Source organism: Furipterus horrens, unplaced genomic scaffold, assembly GCF_987537825.1.
Source record: "Furipterus horrens unplaced genomic scaffold, mFurHor1.1.pri manual_scaffold_3, whole genome shotgun sequence".
In the NCBI taxonomy this organism is placed as follows: Eukaryota; Metazoa; Chordata; class Mammalia; order Chiroptera; family Furipteridae; genus Furipterus; species Furipterus horrens.
In genome coordinates this window covers 192774387-192794368 of record NW_028327173.1, presented here as the reverse complement: position 1 = coordinate 192794368, position 19982 = coordinate 192774387, and the positions used below count along the sequence as shown (strand labels likewise).

At 43.3% G+C, this 19982-nt stretch overlaps 1 non-coding gene across 1 annotated transcript; it reads right to left on the bottom strand.

The window, feature by feature from the left end:
• Positions 1 to 13415: 13415 nt before the first annotated feature.
• On the bottom strand, positions 13416 to 13573 carry LOC150017106 (U1 spliceosomal RNA). Its single transcript, XR_016510387.1, has one exon. It is a non-coding gene; the product is annotated as a U1 spliceosomal RNA (small nuclear RNA).
• Between the last annotated feature and the right edge of the window lie 6409 nt (positions 13574 to 19982).

Sequence of the window (19982 nt, the reverse complement as noted above, 5' to 3'; positions counted from 1 at the left end):
AACTGTAGTGGATTGCTTTTGATTCAATTGAATATCATATAAAGGTGTTGACTTGTGTTTAGGGGCAATGTTGTACAAAAAACACATATTTATACTGTAAACTCATTCCCATGAAGTGAGATAGGTATGTCATGAGAAGCATGTGGAAACTGAGGCCAGCCAAAAGACTAGCAGATTCCTCTCCCAGCCCATGCTCCCTTTGCTTTCTCTACCAAACATGTTCTAAAGTCAGGTCAGCGAACTATGACCCACCTGTTTTTGTACTGCCCAAAGACTAACAATAGTTTCTACATTTCTAAATGGGGGGGGGGGGTCAAAACAATATTTTGTGACACATGAAAGTTACATGAAATTCTAATTTGTGTCCATAAAGTTTTATTAGAACAGCCATGCTAATTCATTTACGGATTATCTGTGGTTGCTTTCATGCTAGAATGACAGTTGAGTCATTGCAACAGAGACCAGGCAGCCTACAAAGCCTAAAAGATAACAGTATGGCCTCTTGGAGAAAACCTTTGCCAACACCTAGAAAGGAAGCTAGACCTCCTAGAAAGGAATCTGAGGCCAGGAAGGGACCATGGTAATACATTCTTTTTTTTCCTTATTATTCTATACCAAAAATGCCCTAGTATATTTGTTATGATCTAGTCTATATGTGATAGCAAGAGTGGGGACACAACTGTTGGGAATGGGTAAATCGGTGCTCTGATACTCTGCTCGTGGGAATATAAATTGCTATAAACTCTTAAGGCACAATTTGAAAGTATGTTCACATGTAATTTCTATATCCCAGTTTGACCAGGGCGGTCTGAAGTATGTCCCCTTTTCCTCTCAGAAGTGATCTGGTTTGATGATACCTTATATGGTCATCCCAATTATGGTTTGTTTGTTTTTTTAAGATTTTTAGAGAAAGGGAAAAGGAGGGAGAAAGAGATGGAGAAAGAAAAAAAATCGGTGTGAGAAACATTGGTCGCCTCTCATACGCCCCCAACTGGGGACCTGGCCCACAGCCCAGGCACGTGCCTTGACCAGGAATCAAACCAGCGACCTTTTGGTTCTCAGGCCAGCGCTTGACCCACTGAGCCACACCAGCCAGGGTTTCATTCTAATTATGTTTTAAAATGTGTACCATTTGGCCCAGTAAATTTTACTTCTAGGAGTTTGAGTCTAAGGAAGTAATTAGAGCTGTCCACAGAACTTTTGTGTAAGTTTGTTGTAATAGTGAAAATTTGAAATAAGCTCAATATCCAGCAACAAGGAGTTGGCTGGTTAAATTGGTGTATTCATTGAATAAATGGTTATTGAGCCCTGTTCTCTGTAAGAGGCACTGTTCATTGACTGCACAAATTAACAGCTCAGTGGGTATGACATGAGCATGCAGTGGAACACTAGCCATTAAAAGTCATGTTTTTCAAACTAAGCAAACAACCAGAATAGGAACAGAATCATAGGTATGGGGATTATTTGGAGGGTTATCAGCTGGGAGGGGGAAGGGAGAGAAAGGGGAGAAATGGTGCAGGGATTAAGAAGCATAATTGGTAGGAACAAAATAGACGGGGGATGTAAAGAATAGTATAGGAAAGGGAGAAGCCAAAGAACTTACAGGCATGTCTCATGGAAATGAACTAAGTGGGGGCACTGCTGGAGGGAAGCAAAGGGAAAATAAAAATCGGGACAACTGTAACAGCATAATCCATAAAATATACTTTTTAAAAAGTCATGGTTTTGAAGAACAGGTAGAAATATGACACTTTACACAATATTGAATGAGAAAATCCAATTATGAAACTATGCCTCATAACCTAATTTTGTATAAAAGGTTTACATACTTAAAAAAAAAAACTGGAAAGATGTATATACCAAAATTTGAATGGTGGTGGGATTATAGTTGGTATGTGTTGTGCTTTTTTACATTTCTGATTTTTTTTACATTGAAAATCTTTTTAAATCTTTTTTTTTTTTTTTTTTAAGAGTAAGTGTTTGTTGTGGTTTTGTTTAAGAAATACTCTGACCTGGAATTCTGCCTGTACCTGAAATTTGTTAGAATGCAAATCCAGGAATATAAAGATTGTCTAACAAAAGGGGCTGGTTTGATACAATTATTTCATATGATAAAATACTATATAGCCACTATCAATCATGTTTTAAGATACATTTAAAAATTGGAAGAAATGCCCAATATGTTAAATGAGAAGAAACACCTTAAAACCAGCACGCACAGCATTGTACCAATGTTTTGTATGTAGTTTGCACATGCACAGAAAAGGCTAGAGGGTCATAATATTATTAGATATTCCAAGTTTTCTATAGTGAGCATAAATTGCTCTTCAAAAAAGGCCTTTGTAATGTGTTTGAAAGGGGGCCAGTTAAGACAGCATCTTTGTCAAGTGTCTGCTCACCTTTCCAAACCTGTGCCCTCATCAGTTCCATTCCAGTCCGAGGCCCTTTCAGTCCCTCTGATCTTCGATTGCTTTACAATCTGACTGGCTAAGATGGACCCTCTCACTACCCTGCTTAACTATTTCAGAGCCTCATGCCTGTGTCCAGCACCCTCCATCAGGTATTTCCTAGAAGGACCCCAGGCCCTCAGTGAGACATGGAGGTCCTGAACAGGACTGACTCAGCAGAACTTGGCTCGCCACGTTCTAATTTTCCCCAATTCCTTTTTCACCTAGATAAGCCGGTCTTATCCTTTTTCTCTTTTCCCTTAATCTAAAAGTTTCATTTATCAGAATAGGAAGAAAAAAAAAAACCCTAATACCCAAGGTGGTTTCAACTAAGGTAAATTAGAATGGTAATGAGGCAGAAAAGGAGCCCAGGGAATTAATTGATCTCAGCGTGACTGGGGCTAAAGGAGCTAGGCAGGAAAGACGCCTCACATACTCTGTTTCAACGGTTACAGTGGGGAAAAAAAGCAATGCAAATCTATTTTCTTGGCCTGGGTAGTAAATATTTTATTAAGATTTTATTTCTTTATTTTTAGATAGAGGGGAGGAAGGGAGCAAGAGAGAGAGAGAAACATCCACTAGTAGTTGCCTCTCGCACACCTTGAACTGGGGACCTGGCCTGCAACCCAGGCATGTGCCCTGACCAGGAATCGACCTAGTGACCTTTTGGTTTGTAGGCCAGCACTCAATCCAGTGAGCCACACCAGCCAGGGCATAAATATTTATTGGCATTCCTTTTGATTAACTGTCTTATCCAAATTTAAGCCCTCATGGAGAAGAGTTTGTTGGGTCTCCATTTGTTTTGTTGGTAAAAACAGAGTTCTTAATAAGATAAAATGATACTATAGTGGAAAGGGAAATAGAGAGGTTATCAAGAAGGCTAAATTTTAATGCCAGCTCTAGTACTTACCTGTGCACCTTGAATAAGTCACTCAGCTGACCCTCAGTTAACCTTTTTGAGCCACAGTTAGCATTTTTAAGCCCCAGTTTGCTCATTTGTAAGGAGGTTTTACCAAGTAAATCCTGTGTTACCTACCAGCTCTGCAATGCTATATTTATAAAATGTGACATTAATCTCAGTTTGCATAAACAACAAGCAAAGCCATTTCATGGGCAAGATTTTTGGTAAGGAAATCAAGCATCAACCAAAGGGAAACAATAGGAACGTCTCAAGAAAACATAGCCAGTAAAACATGCTAACCTCACTAGTAGAGAAATACAAATCAAAGCAATGAGATATAAATTTGTACCCATTCATTGGCAAAATTGAAGAGATTATCATCTCTTGACTCCTCTCACACACCCTGCTTCTAATCCCACAGTAAATGTTGGTTCTACCTTTAAAGTAGCCAGAAAATAGCCACTTCTATTCACCTCGCTGTTACTGCACTGGCCCACGCCGCTAGGATCCTTCAACTGGATGATTGCAATTGCCTCCTAACCGACTCCTTCCATGCTTGTCCCCACCGCCAACCCCCATAGTTAACTCAGCATAGCAGCTGGAGGGAGGCTGTTAACCCTCAAGAAAACGTTCTAATGACTCCTCAAAGTGAGTTAAAGCCGAAGTCCTTTCAGTTGCCTGCAAGTCCTTACTCAATCTGACCCCCATTTCCTCTTGGTTCTCTCACCAGCTCTGTTCAGGCCACACTTCCTCCTTGCTGCACCTTCGAGCAGACCAAGCACATTCCCGCCCCACGCCTCTGCTCTGGACTCTTGCTTCCTTTGCCTAGAACACGCACAATTTGCACTGTCACTTCCTTCAAAGAGGATCAAATATTGACTATTCCAAATCTCATTCCCACTGGCACTGCTAATTTTCTGTTCAATACTGGTTTTTTTTTTTCATAATTATGACAAAATTCTACATAATTGACAAAATAAGAAAATAGTGCTTTTTAAGAAAATACAATAAATGAGAATTATTTTTTCCCTTTACTAGACCATAAGTGCCACAAGGAAGAGACGTGCCTGAGTTTCCTGGAACAGTGCCTGGCACAAGTGATTGCTCAGTATATTGGTTGGTCAGAAAGTTTGGTTTTTTCAGTAAGATGGCTCTAGTAGCGCTTTCACTTCATTAGAAACAATTTGTTAGATTGTATTGTGGCAGCTGTCATATCAGCCTGCATTTTTTTTAAAAATCAGAATTGGTGAATTTTTATGTAGCCATTTTGATGTTGAAAATATGCAACATTTTTGGCACATTATGCTTTATTTCAAGAAAGGTAAAAACGCAACTGACACACAAAAAGGTGTGCAGTATGTGGAGAAGGTGCTGTGGCTGATCAAACGTGTCAAAAGTGGTCTGCAAAGTTTCATGCTAGAGATTTCTCGCTGGGCGATGCTCCACGGTCGGGTAGACCCGTTGAAATTGATAGTGATCAAATCGAGACATTAACTGAAAACAATCAACCTTATACAACGTGGGAGATAGCCGACATACTCAAAATATCCAAATCAATAAAGTTATTGGTGAAAATGAAAAATGTGTCGTTTATTTTACAGGAAAAACTAAATGAATTTTTGGCCAACCCAGTATATTTGTTGAATGAGTGGATGTATAGTGTTGGTGGGATGTGTGAAAATGGGCGTCCATTCACTTCTGTGGGAATGTAAATTTCTAAAGCCGTTATCGGTATTTAGCTAGATTTTGACCCAGCAGTTCTAGGTGTCTTCCCTATAGAAATGCCTTTACAGGGACACAATGATATGAATTAAAATGTTTATTATAATGTTCATTATAGTGGAAAACTGGAAACAACCCAACTGTTAATCAGTAGGGAAAGAGTTATTTGAATTATGGTTCATTCACACCATGGACTATGAATGCTATGCAGCCCTTTACAAGAATGCACCGGGACATGGAAAGGGCTGCAGGATACACTGGTCATTGAAAAAAATGAAACTGCAAAATTATGTGTACAGTGTAAAAACTGTAAAACTATTGTGTATATCTAAGAAAACTAATGTAAAAACTAAAGACTTTTCTGAATATGCACATACACATTTGTAAATACATGAGGGAAAAGATAGAGCTGAATGTTAATAGTGGAGAGGAAAGAAATCGGGAGGTGGTAGAAGGGACTTTTTACTCTATGCTTTTGTGTTGTCTGACTTATTAGAACACATTTATGCATTATTTACATAAATTTTTTAAATTATGCATGGCAAACCCTATAAAGAATTGTATATAGTAATAAAATGTGGAGGAAATTCATCTTTCTCCAAACTCTGGAAGTTTCCTGTTACAAGTATGATCTGGTGCTGTGTTAAGTGATGCAGAAAGCAGCCAGGTCAGCTGCTGCTACAGCAGCTTTAGTTCTGGTCTTCAGATTGGATTCCCAGGGTAGGGGAGCTGCCCAGGGAACGTGTGTTCATACCAACCAATACATACAGGCAGGAGAACTGACCTCCATCATAGGTTTGCATATCCGAAGCTCAGGTAGCCTGCTGTGCCCAGAAACCTTATCCTACCCCTGTCATAAGATACCAGTGGTGGGCTTTGCTTGCGGGGGCAATAAGCAGTCAGCCTTAAGGAAGAACCAATTTGTGAAGGCCATAGTCCACTGAAGAATTACTGTATTCTTCTAGGGGCACGGCTGGGCAGATAGCGTTGAATTTCACACGGCCCAAAGATTTATTTCTGTTAGCTCTGTGGTGAGAGCAAGAGAGAAGAGAGGCAAAATCTGTTTTTGGCCCCCTGGCCAGTGTTCACGCATGTGTACTGTGTCCTGCGTGCACTGCATATTCCTTTTTCTTAGGTGGTAACTGTCTATTCCCCAAAGTGAGATGAGGCCTGCAAGTGTGCCCAGCCAGTGGCTAGCTTCTTCCTTCTGTCCCCAGCAGCACTAAGTAAGCGCTTCCTGGGAGCCGCTAGATACAAGCCCGAAAGATTCTGCTTCTTTTTTAAGAGATGCCCAACAACACAGCTCCAGTCTCAACAGCTGGGAAAGAGCGAATGACCTGTCGTCTCTTCTGGGATTCTGCTAAGGCAAGGTTTTTCTCTTATCTCTGAAGACAATCACGTGTGTCATTAACCAACTACCCCTGCCTTAGAGGGGTCCCAGGATGGAAGAATTGCCTAGGAGGGTAAAAGAAATGTCAGCTTCAGGCAACAGCCCTTGTTATTTATTCACCCAGCAGGTATTGAGCATCTGTGAAGTGTGAGTCAGTGCTGCATGAATGTGACAGGCATTGTTTCTGTCTGCAGGGCAGGTGCTACAGTGAGTAGGTGAAACACCTACGTAAACAGGCAGTAAACTATGCTGTGATGGGCCAAGTACAAGGTATAGTGGGAGGGGCATGTGACCCAGAGCAGGTAGGGAAAGGCTTCCTGTAGGAAGTGATATAAAAGCTAACCAGGGATGACTGAGAGTTAGCGTTACTCCTTAGCTTCGCCCTCCTTCTGTTTGGGTAAACATCATTTATTACCGCCGTTCTTTTATTGGTATCACAGGAATAAAAACCTGGAAATTTTTGAGGACGTTTTTGAAAAAGATTTTATCTATTTACAGAGAGGGGAAGGGAGGGAGAAAGAGAGAGAGAAACACATCAATGTGTGGTTGCCTCTTGCATGCCCCCAACTGGGGACCTGACCTGCAACCCAGGCATGTGCCCTGACTGGGAATCGAACCGGCAAACCTTGGGTTCATAGGCTGGCACTCAATCCATTGAGCCACACCAGCCAGGGCTGAGGACTTTTTCAAACCTTAATAGTTTATGATTCTGTAGGATTCATATTAAGAGATTCATTTATTTCATTCAAAGTCTTAGTCATGTCTCCTATTATATCTTTTATTCACTCTGTTATCTGTATCCTCCAAAGCAGCGGTCCCCAACATTTCTGGCACCAAGGGACTGGCTTCGTGGAAGATAGTTTTTCCACGGTGGGGAAGGGAGGCAGAGCTCAGGTGGTAATGAGAGGGAAGTTTTGATTGCTTGTCTGCTGCTCACCTCGTGCTGTGCATCCTGGTTCCTAACAGGCCTCGGACCACTACCGGTCCTTGGCACAGGGGCTGGGGACTCCTGCTCCAAAGAATAAGCTTCCCCAAGGGCTGACATTTTTCTTCTTGTTCTCTGATATTTCCCTGACACCTAGAATACTGGTTAGTACATAGTAACTGCTCAATAAACAATGTTGGATAATTGAAACAAGTTTTTCTTGTCATACTCTTAATGTGGCATTGCATATCACAAAAGTCCTTTGCAAATAAATGCAGAAAGGTAACAGCATCATTTTGCAAATATGATACATATGTCGAAGTAGCCTTTTCTGGGGAATTCACTGTTCATCCTGATTGCAAATGTGGCAAGAAAAGGCATGTTCAGCATTATCAACCCAACTCTATCCAAGGACTCCTCCTGCTGTAACTGGGGATCATTCCATTCCAAGACACATCCTTATCAAATTACAAAACAACAACCAAGGGCAGGAAGTGCACTCAACCTCCCTGTAAACTGGAATCAGGAGAGACGTCAGGACCACAGCAACCACTTGGTTTCCCTTCCCTCCCTTTCTCTCCCTCTCTTGTCTGGGCTTCCCTCAGCCTATCCATTCCTCTGACTGGACCCTCTTTGCTGTTTCTCTTACACAGGGCTGCCCCCAAGTGGCACTTGTAGTCCCCAGCCTTCCAGGTTGGTTGTGTATAGGTAATTAATCCAAATACAGATTGCTGGAAGAGAATCAGATGGTATTCTTCACGTCAGTTGTCCACCCCCTGGTCCAGTGAGCTGTGACCAGGGAGTTAGGGATACTGTCCTCTTCAAAACCAACGGTAGGACAATGGGTAGAAGGAAAGGAAATGATTAGCATCCCTGTTGACATATACTATACAAATTTCCTTCTAGAATGAAGTGCCAGAGAATGTTAACCCCAGATCACTGAACCAGGAGATAGTAAGAGTGGGGCCTATCCATGGTTCTCCTCATCCCCCTTCACCAGAGGCTACTCCCGGCCCCTCCCCCAAACAAAATTCATCTGTGTCCCAGCGACATCCCCCCCCCCCATCACCACTTGGGCATTGTCGAAGGGGTGGCGATGAGGGTGAGGCATCTGGTGCCCCTACGGTCCCATTGCTTCGGAGACCAAAGGCAATTGAGGCGCTTTCAGCCAGAAAAATATAATTTAAGGGCTTGGCATCTTGCTGGGAGCAGAGAGCTGTGTTGCCATGGCAATGCCTCGCTTCATTTAACAGCAGCGCATCCCTGAGTTTGGTCACATCCACACTCAGGCGCATGCAGCACCCTGCCAGCAGCCCCCACGGCATGCACGCGTGCCTCTGGCAGGAATCCCTCCGCGGGAGCAAAGCTTGCTCCCTGCGCCCTCCTACTTGACACAGACACCCACACTCACGCCCTTTCCTGCGGCTCCAAGGGCACCCTCAGACAGCACAGCACTCCCAGGAGTGCTGTTTGAGTGCAAACCTGTGAGAGGCCCACAGCGAGGCCCACGGAGGTCTGTCTGTGTGCTTCCCAGCGTTCCCAAAACACAGCCACATCTCCATCTTCCTTTACCAACCTCCTTGTAGGTCATCTCCAGGCATTTAATGACGCCCAGCAGGACAGGGCGAGAGGAGAAGAGCAGTGGTGACCCTGGTGCACAGATGCTTCTCTGTTTTCTTGCGAGGACAGGGCTTGGGCCAAAACCCTGCAGGTACGTACCCAGAGGCCCTCAGCACCTACTGATGGTCTTTCTGCGCCTGCCCCTCTCTAACTGGCGCAGTGGCGGACAGGATGGGTTAGTGTAGGGAGACATGAAGGCTCAGGGATCTTTACTGAAACATTATTTATAACAATGAAAAATCAGAAATAGCCTAAGTGTCCATTTGCAAAGAGGTCGGTTGCTAGATGCATGGAGGCCAAGGTTCTCACGGCACATCAGAGCGTTTCTTTTCTTCCTAACTTCCCAGTGCCCCTGCCTACAATCCAGCAAGTCTGTCTCAGGCTGTGTGAGGGGCTCATGGGAGTCGGGGTTTGGGTGCCCTCTGGTTCCCCTTCTCATCCACCAGGGACCAGCAGCCCCTCAAAAATATGCAGTGGGGTGCCACTTCTGAGCTCAGGCCTCCCTCTAGTGACCAGTCGGGGGAAAACAGCCAGAGACTCCCAGCCACTCTCCCACATGGACAACTCTTCCAGAACCTACTTTCCAGGACACAAATCTGATCCTGTTGTTCTTTGCTTAGAAATTTTAAAGGCAAAGCCAGACAACATTTCCAGGGTCACCCAGCCAGTTTCTGCCACACACGCACAGCCACCACCTCCTCCATCACCTCTGCTTCCCCCCACAACACACCTGTGCTCAAGTCCTGCCAAACAGCTTGCTCTTCGCCAACACCATACATTAAGTTCATGCTGCTCTTCTGCTGGCAATAAACTGCCCACATTTTCCAACAAACTCTTGGTCCTTCATAAAGACCCACTTCATGCTTTGTTGTGGCTTTCCTGGCCCCGGGCCTCTCCCAGGGTTTCCCTGACCACTTCTGTGCAGAACGATAGCTACACTAATTGTGCACTTGATGCTAGTCCCTCAGCTGAGGATTCTAGAGGCATTGTCTCATTTAGACCTCATGATAACCCTAAAGGCCAGGTGCCTATCATTCCCATTTTACAGATGAGGAAACAGAGGGGATGGATAAGTCATGTGCCCACAGTCTCATGGACAGCAAATGAAAGAGCACTGCGGTTGCAGGTGCTCTGTTTTTTTTGTTTGTTTGTTTTTCGAGAGAGAAAGCAGTGGGGGGCAGAAAAGGAGAAAGAGAGGGAAAGAAACATTGATCAGTTGCCTCTTGTGCATGCCCTGACCAGGGATGGAACCCTCAACCCAGGCATGTGCCCTGACCTGGAATTGATTCAATAACCTTTCACTTTGAAGGACAATGCCCAAACGAACTGAGCCACACCAGTCAGGGTCACAAGTGCTCTCTCTTGAGCTCCAAGCCACCACCCCAACTGTGGCTCCTGTTTCTTGCCTAAGAGCTCCTCCAGGGAGAATCCTATTCTCTTGTCTCTGAACCCCCAGCATGGAACACAATGACCCCATGACTTGTCACTGGACACCCCTCACAGGGGCGGCAGGAAGGGTTGGCTTTGCATGCTACACTTTTTCTCAGATACTCTGGCTCTGGACCCTGATTCTAAATCTCCCTTCTTAGGCCAAAAATCTTGCTCCTGACTACACAGCTAGTCACACATTCTTAACACATGAGAACAGAAGCTGTGGGCATACTTTGCAGTGTAAAGATTAACTAAGAGTAAGAAATAGGGCATTAACTTTGTGCTGGTGGCCAAAACAACTGATCCTCAACACCCTCCCCCATCTCTAACTCACCCCAAACTGGTCAGGACTGCCAATGTTTGTGCTGACACACCCAGCTGCACCCACAGAACGATCTCTCCCCAAAAGGGCTGCCTTTCTCAACCCAGGCCCACAGTCCCTTCTGTCCTTCCTCCCCTGGGGGGACTAGCCACCAGCCCTTCTTCCTCCTTCTTTTCTCCCTGCCTTCCTGCCATATTCCTCTACTCTGTCCTCTCTAACCTAGGCAACTGAACCCCTTTTTCGTCCACCTGGAGTACTTAAGCTACTAGGCTGCATTCCTTCCTTCCTTCTTTTCTTCAAAATGGAAATACAGAATGTTATTTTTTTCTTCCTATTTATGAAAGTAATATGTCTTGTAAAATAATGCAAGTACATAAATATTTAGAGTGTGAATCATCCCACAAGATGACCACTGTTTTCAATTTGGGTTGTTGCATTCCAGATGTGTGTGTGTGTAATTAATTTCAAGGCAGAAAATGAATTCCTAAGAAAGCACAAATCTGACTCCAACAGCACTGATGTTGAAAGTCTCTTTTCCTGGAGGTTTAGGAAAAGAAGAATGAAGAGGTTAGAGATCCCAAAATTTTCTAAATATCCCATCTCAGCACCTCTGTCTTCTTTCCCAGGTTTGTCTCCCTCTAGCAGCTAGCTATCCACAGCCCTTTCCTCCTCCCCCTCTGCCCCATCCCTTGTTCCTTTTCTTAGGACTCCCCTACTCTGATCCAGATTCCTCCTCCCTCCTCCTACATCTTTACTGTCCTTACCAGTGTCAGAGTATCTGACTGATAACCCCAAGCACAGCCTACAAAGGTGTTTCATTTGGCCTACACTGTATTCCCACCTCCCCAGAAGGCCCCTTCCAGCTCATAATCCCCCCGCAAAGAAACCACTGCTCTTACCTCTAACACCAAAGATTGTTTTTGCTGGCTTTTAGAAAATTAAGGTATAGCATATGACAGTGAGGTGCACTGCTCTGAAGTGTACAGTTTGAAGACTGTTACTAGCATGCGCCCTGCGTAAGCACCACCCAAATCAAACCATACAACGTCTCTGGCAGCTCCGAGCTCCCTCCTGCTCTTTCCATCAATACGGAGGCGGCCACTCTTCTCGTTCCTGTCTCCATGGGCTGGTTTTGCTACAGGCTCTTTTAGTTTTCCGCCAGCCCTTTAGCTGCCCCCTCACCTGCTCCACGCTGGTGTCCTGCCCCTGCTGAAGCCCCCTTCGCTTTCCCAGGACAGGGTCCCCACAGCCGTGCACCCTCTCTCCCGCCCTCACGCGCCCTTGGCCTCGGTGACCGTCCCCCCGACACACACCCCTCGAGTTCCAGGCGGCCCTTCCTCTCCTGACGCCACGGGTTTGTTGGGCGCGGGTCTTCTTCGTCACCCTCCTCCCCCGCCACCCAAATAGTGCAACAACCTTAGTACAAGCAGCGACTTGCTGGGCAAACCCAGGCTGGAGACAAACCACCTGCGGCTTCCTACCAAACTGCCACCGTGAGACATTTCTGTTTGCGGGGAGGCGTAAGTTGGATAGTGGAACTGGAATTGGCCGCGGCGGCGAGGGGCGTTGGGGAGGGGGGGCGGGCATCGCGAATTCAAACGGCTCTGGGCCGCCGCTGCCCCGCCGCCCCGCCCTGTCCCGGCCCCAGTCTCCCCGACGCCCTGTCAAAGGTGGGCGCGCGTTTCCAAAGGCTGCTCTGGGCTCGGAAGAGCCCTGGTTAAATCCCGCCGCGGAGGCCACCAGAGCTGCAACTGAAGGGTGTCCCGGAAGCCCCGGGCCGGCGGGGGCTGCTGCGAGCCTCGCGCTCCCGGGAACCCAGAGCGGGTGTCGGCGCCAGATCCGCACCCTGAGAGCGGGTCCCCGAAGCGCTTGCTCACGCCGCCAGGACGCCCTCTGCGCAGGCGCTTTCTCGTTTTCATGGCAAGTTGGGGGCTTCATTTAACTAGAGTCCTTGAGATTGCCAGGTGAGCTTTTATCATGTCTGACTTTTTCTGTTAATCCAGATTTCTGCAGTATTTTGCTCTGGTAGACTGTTTTATGAGTATTCACTGCCTCTCCTTGGAGAGGATTATATTGTATTTCCTTGCCTTGTTGACATGGGGCTTGACCATGCAATTTGACAATAAAATGTGGAACTGATGTTAATGAGCAGTTAACCTTTGTTATATGCCACTGGAGGGTTGAAGTCATTCAAGATAACATATCCTGACCTATCTGACCAAGACTTGCGCAGACTAACCAAAAATCCTAACTGATGCTGAGGCTGATAGCACAACTTGTAATAATCTCATTTTTTCTGTTTATCAAAATAATATATTTTCTCATTGTTTGAAATGTAAATGCTATAAATTTAAACCCATAAAATAATTATATACTAATAAAATGCTCTCCTTATATAATACATAAAGTTACAGACATATAATAATTATTATGAGGTATATATGGAAACTTAGATGTGTGCTTTTTTGCATCTCATTTTCTAAGCACCCATTGCTGACCTACCCCTTTCCAACAGATGTATTTTCTTGAGATAGATCAATGGCCTCAATCAGGCTACTGGGTCAAGTTCTGCTGACCTAGAAGACATTCTGCCTCATTAAGATAGTTGTGTATGTCTCGGCTGAAATCCATTATGAGTGATATATATATATTTTAATTTAGGGAGAGCATGAACGCAGTCCCCCACTACCACAAATTATGCAGTCGAGTTTTCCACATTTGGGGAAATCGCAGGGCCCAGCACATCCCAAGTGCAATGGATAAGTCTCGCTCAACCTCCTTTGTGATCACCGTCTCCCCCCTGCCAGTTAGGTATTGAAATATTTTTAAACTATTGCAGTAATAGCCCTGGCTAGTGTGGCTCGGTTGGTTGGAGTGTCATCCTATGCACCAAAAGGATGGCATCTTGATCTTGGCCTTCCCAGCCTCCAGAACTGTGAGAAATAAATTTCTGTTGTCTAAGCCACCCACTCTGTGGTATTTTGTTACAGCAGCCCAAACAGACTAAGACACTTTTCTATCATGAGTTCTCTACATTAAGCCCCCTTTGTTTCAAGTACTTGGGATGATTTCCCTTTTCCTGATAGGACCCTGAATGATTTACTATACCATTCTTAGGGACGTAACATGGACTAGGATATATCCGTCTCCAGTCTCTGGGAATACAGTGTTTTGCTTGAGAAATTTACTATCAAATTAGGCTGACCTGAGTTTGAATCCTGATCCTGTCCACTTTTCCACTTTCTTGTTCAGTCATCATAATGTGACGTTGGTCTCGCTAAGCCTCAGATTCTGCAATGGGGATAAAAGTCTTAGTCCTTTCTATAGAGAAAATAATGCTTGAAAAATATTTAGCATAGGGCCTGGCGCAGAGAAAGTGTTTAGTAAGTATTAGCTAATATAATACGTGGAAGAATAGGGTAGGGTGAGAGCTGGCATGGTCAGCTATAATTACCTGAGTGGTCTCATATTTTACTTACAGCAGTAAATGAATAGGTGTGGCTGTCTACCAATAAATATTTATGGATACCAACATTTGAATTTCATATAATTTTCACCGGTCGCAAAACATTATTCCTCTTTTGATTTAACCATTTAAAAATGTAAAAAAAAAAAAAAAATTCTTAGCTCTCAGGAACAGAGAGTAGGCAGAATCTGGACTGCAGTCCATACTTTTCTGTTGGCTTTTACTCAAGTTCCTGTGCTCTTTTAGTTGTTGGTAATTTCTTTCTTTCCTTCTATGCCGAGTGACACCAAATAAATCACTTAGCTTCAATGGGCCGCAGGGCTTGATTTTAATTAAATAATTTATGTTTGAGATGCATATACTATGAAATGATTACCATAATCATTTTAGTTAACGTCCATCTGTACCAGTAACCCTGGAGTAGTAGGACGTGAGTGTTTTTGAAAACCAGCCCGTTAGTGAGGATGGGACAGGAGAGTACTGTTGTTTTGTGTTGTTATTGTTTGTCATTTCTTATTTGTTTAGGCTTCCAGTAAAATTTGATTTAAACAAAAAGTTCCCATCTTACAATTTAGTTTCGGAAATTACTAATTGATCCAGTGGTTCCAACCCTTTTTCCTACTTCCTTAGCCTTTATTGGCACAAAATAAATCCATCAGTTAACATTTCAAAGGTACTGCTGAAATGTTGCACAAGTTTCTTTCCTCCCTGACCACTCCATATTAGACAATCAATGCATTTCTTTATGTCTGGTTCCTCTCTTCTAATTACAAGTTCCCGCTCACGTATAAAGAAGTATTTGTTGAGTTCCTTCTGTGTGCAGGGCCCTGTACTGGCTGTGCTGCAGTGAGCACCACAGACGTCATCCCTCCAGCGGGAGAAGTGCAAGGCACGTGTGCAGGGGCCAAGTGCTGTGCAGGTGACGTATATGTGGGACTTCAAGGAAAGTGGGGGGGAGGGAGGGTTAGAGCCAAATCAATCCCAGCTTCCCTGTTCCCAGAATTGTCCAACAGTTACTGCCAAGTCCCTGCTATCTTGCCTTCCTGACTTCCTTCCGCTACTTTCTCTAAACACATCCTTTAGTTTCCAGGCCTAGCGCCTGTGCCCTCCCATCCTTCCACCGCTGACTCATCCCAGCACACAGTGGAGAAGGGAAAGAGCTTGGAAATCACGCCCTTCTCCCCTGCAGGTCCTCTGCCTGTCCCCTTCCCTCTCTCCTTCCTCAGATTTGCTTCCTGTCCTGCCCCTAGCCACCATCAGCTCACCATCATTATCAGGGGACACTGTGTGGGGACCTAGTGACCCACAGGACAATGGGCTGGCATCCACACAGTGTCCTTATCTCTGTGGGGAAACCGTGTTCAGGCTGACCCTCATCTGTTCAAGTGAACTTTTCTAAAGAGAAAACTTGCTGCCAGCAATTGTCAGGAAATACACACAAATTATAAGAACAGTCTGTGGAACTTCAGCCTAAAATAACCAGAACTCCTGCCTTTTTATTTGAGGGGGGGCCATAGTGGCAGGAGGGTTAGAGTGATATCTAATTCTACCCTCTACTTTTTCAGTGACAACTTATTTTTTCCTCCAGGGTCACTGCTTTTCTTCCTTATTTTTTTCTCTACCCACTTCTTTTCCACACTCAGTCAAGAAAAGTCCTTAAGAAGTTGAATTTTTATTGCTTTTCTGAGTAATTTCTCAGGGGATAAGGTTTACCCCTCTCAGCTTTTCCATCTGCTGTTGGAACCTGTTCTTCTATCCAGGCTATATGGCCCCTTCCCACCTACTCACTCCCTAACACACTTAACCTGACTTTTTGTTGTGTCCCTTCTTCCTCACCAAATACAGTGATCACTTAGGGGTAGCTTTTTAGCCTACGCCTCCCCTTTTCTGAGAATTTTACATACACACACACCCTGGGTGGGCCCTCAGCAACCTTGTTTGAGCATATGACCTTTCCCCCATGGTGTTAATTGGGCCAGGGATGTACACAACTAACATAAGACTGGGTCAAGCCTATTTCCTCTCCTTGGCTTTGGAACTGGTCTCTTATATACAGGAAATACAAACAGGAGGGCTTTGCCATGTGAATGTTGAATGGAGGCTGATGAGTGAATAATTGCCTAGGGGCGAGACAGCTTTCTAGTCCCAAATTCCTGACCTTTGAGCGTACCTACACATAGTTAAGTTTCTTAATATTCACTATGAATGTCATATAAGTCTGTTTGAGTGAAGATGTATTTGACTGCAAGTAAGAGAGAACCTAAATGATAGGGACTTAAACCATCAGAATCTGTTGTTGTTTCCTTAAGAAGTCTGGAGGCAGGCAGAGCCAGGGTGTGTTCAGTTCAGCTGTGTCATCAAAGACCCATTCTCTCCATCTTTCATCTATGCCTCTCAGCATATTGACTTTTCACTCTGTGCTTGTTGCCTTATGGTCTCAGTATGGTTACCATGGCTCTAGACATCATGTCCTCACATCATTACATCAAGCAAAAAGGAAGGGAGCAGATGGGAAAGAAAAATATTGTTAATAAAGAAAAATCCCTCTTTCTCAGTCTCCACAGTAGACTTCCTCTTATATCTTATTGGCTAGAACTGTGTCCATACTTACTCTGCCTGCAAGAGAGTTTGGGAAATTGAGTATCTAGCAAAAAGGGATTGGATTGCCATGATTAGCTTAAACCAATTATGATTCATGGGGCTATTGAAAAAAACATTTTACTCCTCCCCACCTTGAATTGTCTGGGCACTCTTGTTGAAACTCAGTTGATCATCACTATTAAAGCTTATTTCTGGATCATAAATTTTATTCTCTTGATCTATAGGCCTATCCTTTTGCTAGCATACTGTCTTGATGACTGCAAATATAGTAAGTTTTCAAATCAGGAAGTGTGAGCCCTCGAACTTTGTTCTTCTTCATCAACATTGTTTTAAATATTTTGGGTCCCTTGCATTTCCTACAAATATTAGGATTAACTTGTTAATGTCTTCAAAAAAAGCAGCAGAGATTTCGGTAGAGGTTACCTGAGTCTATAACTCAATTTGGGAAGCGTTTCCATCTTGACAATATTCAGTCTTTCCACCCCTGAATATAGGGTATCTTTCCATTATTTAGATCATAATCTTTTTCAACATGTATAGTTTTCAGTGTGTAAATCTTACACCTCTGTTGTTAATTTTTCCTAAGCATTTTAGTCTTTTTTATGCTATTGTTAATGGAATTGTTTTCTTAATTCCATTTTCAGAATGTTCATTGTCTCTCAACTGTATAGAAATACAGCTGATGTTTGTATAGTAATCTTGTATCTTGCAACCTACTTGTTTACTAGTTCAAATAATTAGTGGATTCTTTGGTATTCTGTATGTATAAGATCATGTTATCTGCAAATAGCGATTATTTTAATTCTTCCTTTCTAATATGGATGCCTTTGATTTCATTTTCTTGCTTAATTGCCCTGGCTAGAAGTTCCAGTACAAGTTGAATAGAACTGGTAAAAGTGAACATCTTTGTCTTGTCCTGGTCTTAGAAAGAAAGCAATTTCACCATTTAGAATGATACTAACTATGTTAACTCTGGGTTTTTTGTAAATGCCCTTTATCAGGTTGAGAAGTTCTGTTCTATTCCTAGCTTGTTATTCCTGTCCCATTCCTAGTGTTTTTATCATGAAATGTTAGATTTTCAAATGCTTTTTTTTATCTATTAAAATGACCATGTGGTTTTTGTCCTTTATTAACATGGTGTATTAAGTTAGTTTTCTGGATGTTAAAACAACCTTGTAGTTCTGCATTGTCATTAGATTTTAATTTTTATAATTATAAATAAATTACCTTTAAAACTGAAAAGTAGGAAAGCACTGAATCATCCAGAACCTGAACATAGAATTCTTGGGTCTGATGCTTTGGGATACAAATGCATGAACAGAAAAGGTGCATATATAAGCCCCCCAAACTAACTGAGCATGTTTCACTAGTTCCTGCTTAGTGGGTGAGAAAGCAAACACAAATGGGTATACAAATACCTTGAATATAAAATGGCACATATTGAGTGCTCTGTTTCATTATGGGGCTACTCTAGGACTCTGCTCCAGAACTAGCAAGTGGCTGTGTTGTGGACCTTCACTCCAGGCTGCTTTGTATCTTGATTGCTCATGCTGTTCATTTTGCCCAAAATGTTCTTACCTTCTTTCTCTAATTACTTTTTTTCCTGCTTATCATTCCTGGAAGGACATACATCAAAATATATACTTAGTGGTTTTCATTTGGGACAACATAGGTGGACCTAGAAGGTATTATGCTAAGTAAAATAAGTCAGACAGAGAAAGACAAATACCATAGGATTTTCACTTATATGGAATATAAAAACCAAACTAAGTGAACAAACAGAACAGAAGCAGATTCATAGACACAGAGAACAAGCTGATGGTTGCCAGTTGGGAGTGGGGTTGGAGGGCTGGGTAAAGGTGAAGGGATTAAGAAACACAACACAATCACAGGGATGTCAAGTACAGCACAGGGAATAGAGTCAATAATATCATAATAACTATGTACAGTGGGGATTAGACTTATCAGGTTGGTCACTTTGTAAATTATATGAATGTCTAACCACTATGCTGTACACCTGAAAGTAATATAATATTGAACATCAACTTTAATTGCAAAATAAAAATGTTTTAAAATATATATATATATTATTAGTGGTTTTAATTTCTTCCCTTTTGGCGCCTATATCATATTCTAACATTCTTGTGTGTATATATATATTGCTTTTAGAATAGAAAAAATAAACATTACTTTAAAAAAGATTCCACTTGGGGGCCCACTGGAGCTGCACCTGGAGTGGCCAACAAGCTAGGTGCCAGAAGGCGGGAAGCCAGAGCCTGTGACTTGAGACAAACCAGTGCACCCATGTCCCTCAGGCACGGGTGGTCCCTCCTTTGCACTCTTCCACTGTCCTGAGCAATAGCTCAGGGTTTCTGTTGAGATGGCTGACTACCTACCAAATGGTTCATTGGCCACCCTCCTTGTGTTTTCTCCCAAAGGTATTTTCTCATTCTTTACAATATGGATAGGCAGAGAATTCTTCAAATCTTTAAGTTCTGCTTCCTTTTTGTTAACAGTTCAATTTTTAAATCATTTCTTCCTTCCTGCATTTTACTATAAGCAATCAAGAGGAAGCAGGCCACTTCTTCAATACTTGGCTTAGATATTTCCTCAGCCAAATACCTAATTTCATCCCTCACAAGTTTTACCTTCCACAGAACACTAGGCCACGAACACAGTTCATCCAAGGGCTTGCCACTTTATAACAAGAATGGCCTTTCCTTCATTATCCAGTAGCATATTATTCATCTCTGTCTTAGACCTCATCAAAATAGTCCATATTTCTACCAACATTCTGTTCAGGAAGACTTGGGCTTTCTCTAAGAAGGCTGAGACCTTCTCTGCAGTTCCCCTCTTTACTCTCTGGGTTCTCCCCAGATTCACGCTTAATGGTCCTTTAATGATAATGTAGGCTTTTTCTAGCTTGCGCCTCGAAACTTGCGAGCCTCTCCTCATTACCCAGTTTCACAGCTGCCTCCACATTTTAGATATTTGTTATAGTATGCCTCACTTTTTGGTATCAGTTTTCTGTCTCAGTCTATTCAGGTTGCTATAACAAAATACCTCAGACTGAGTGTCTTATAAACAACAGAAATTTATTTCTCAGTTCTGGAGACTGGGAAGACCAAGATTAAGGCACCAGTAGTTTTAGTGTCTG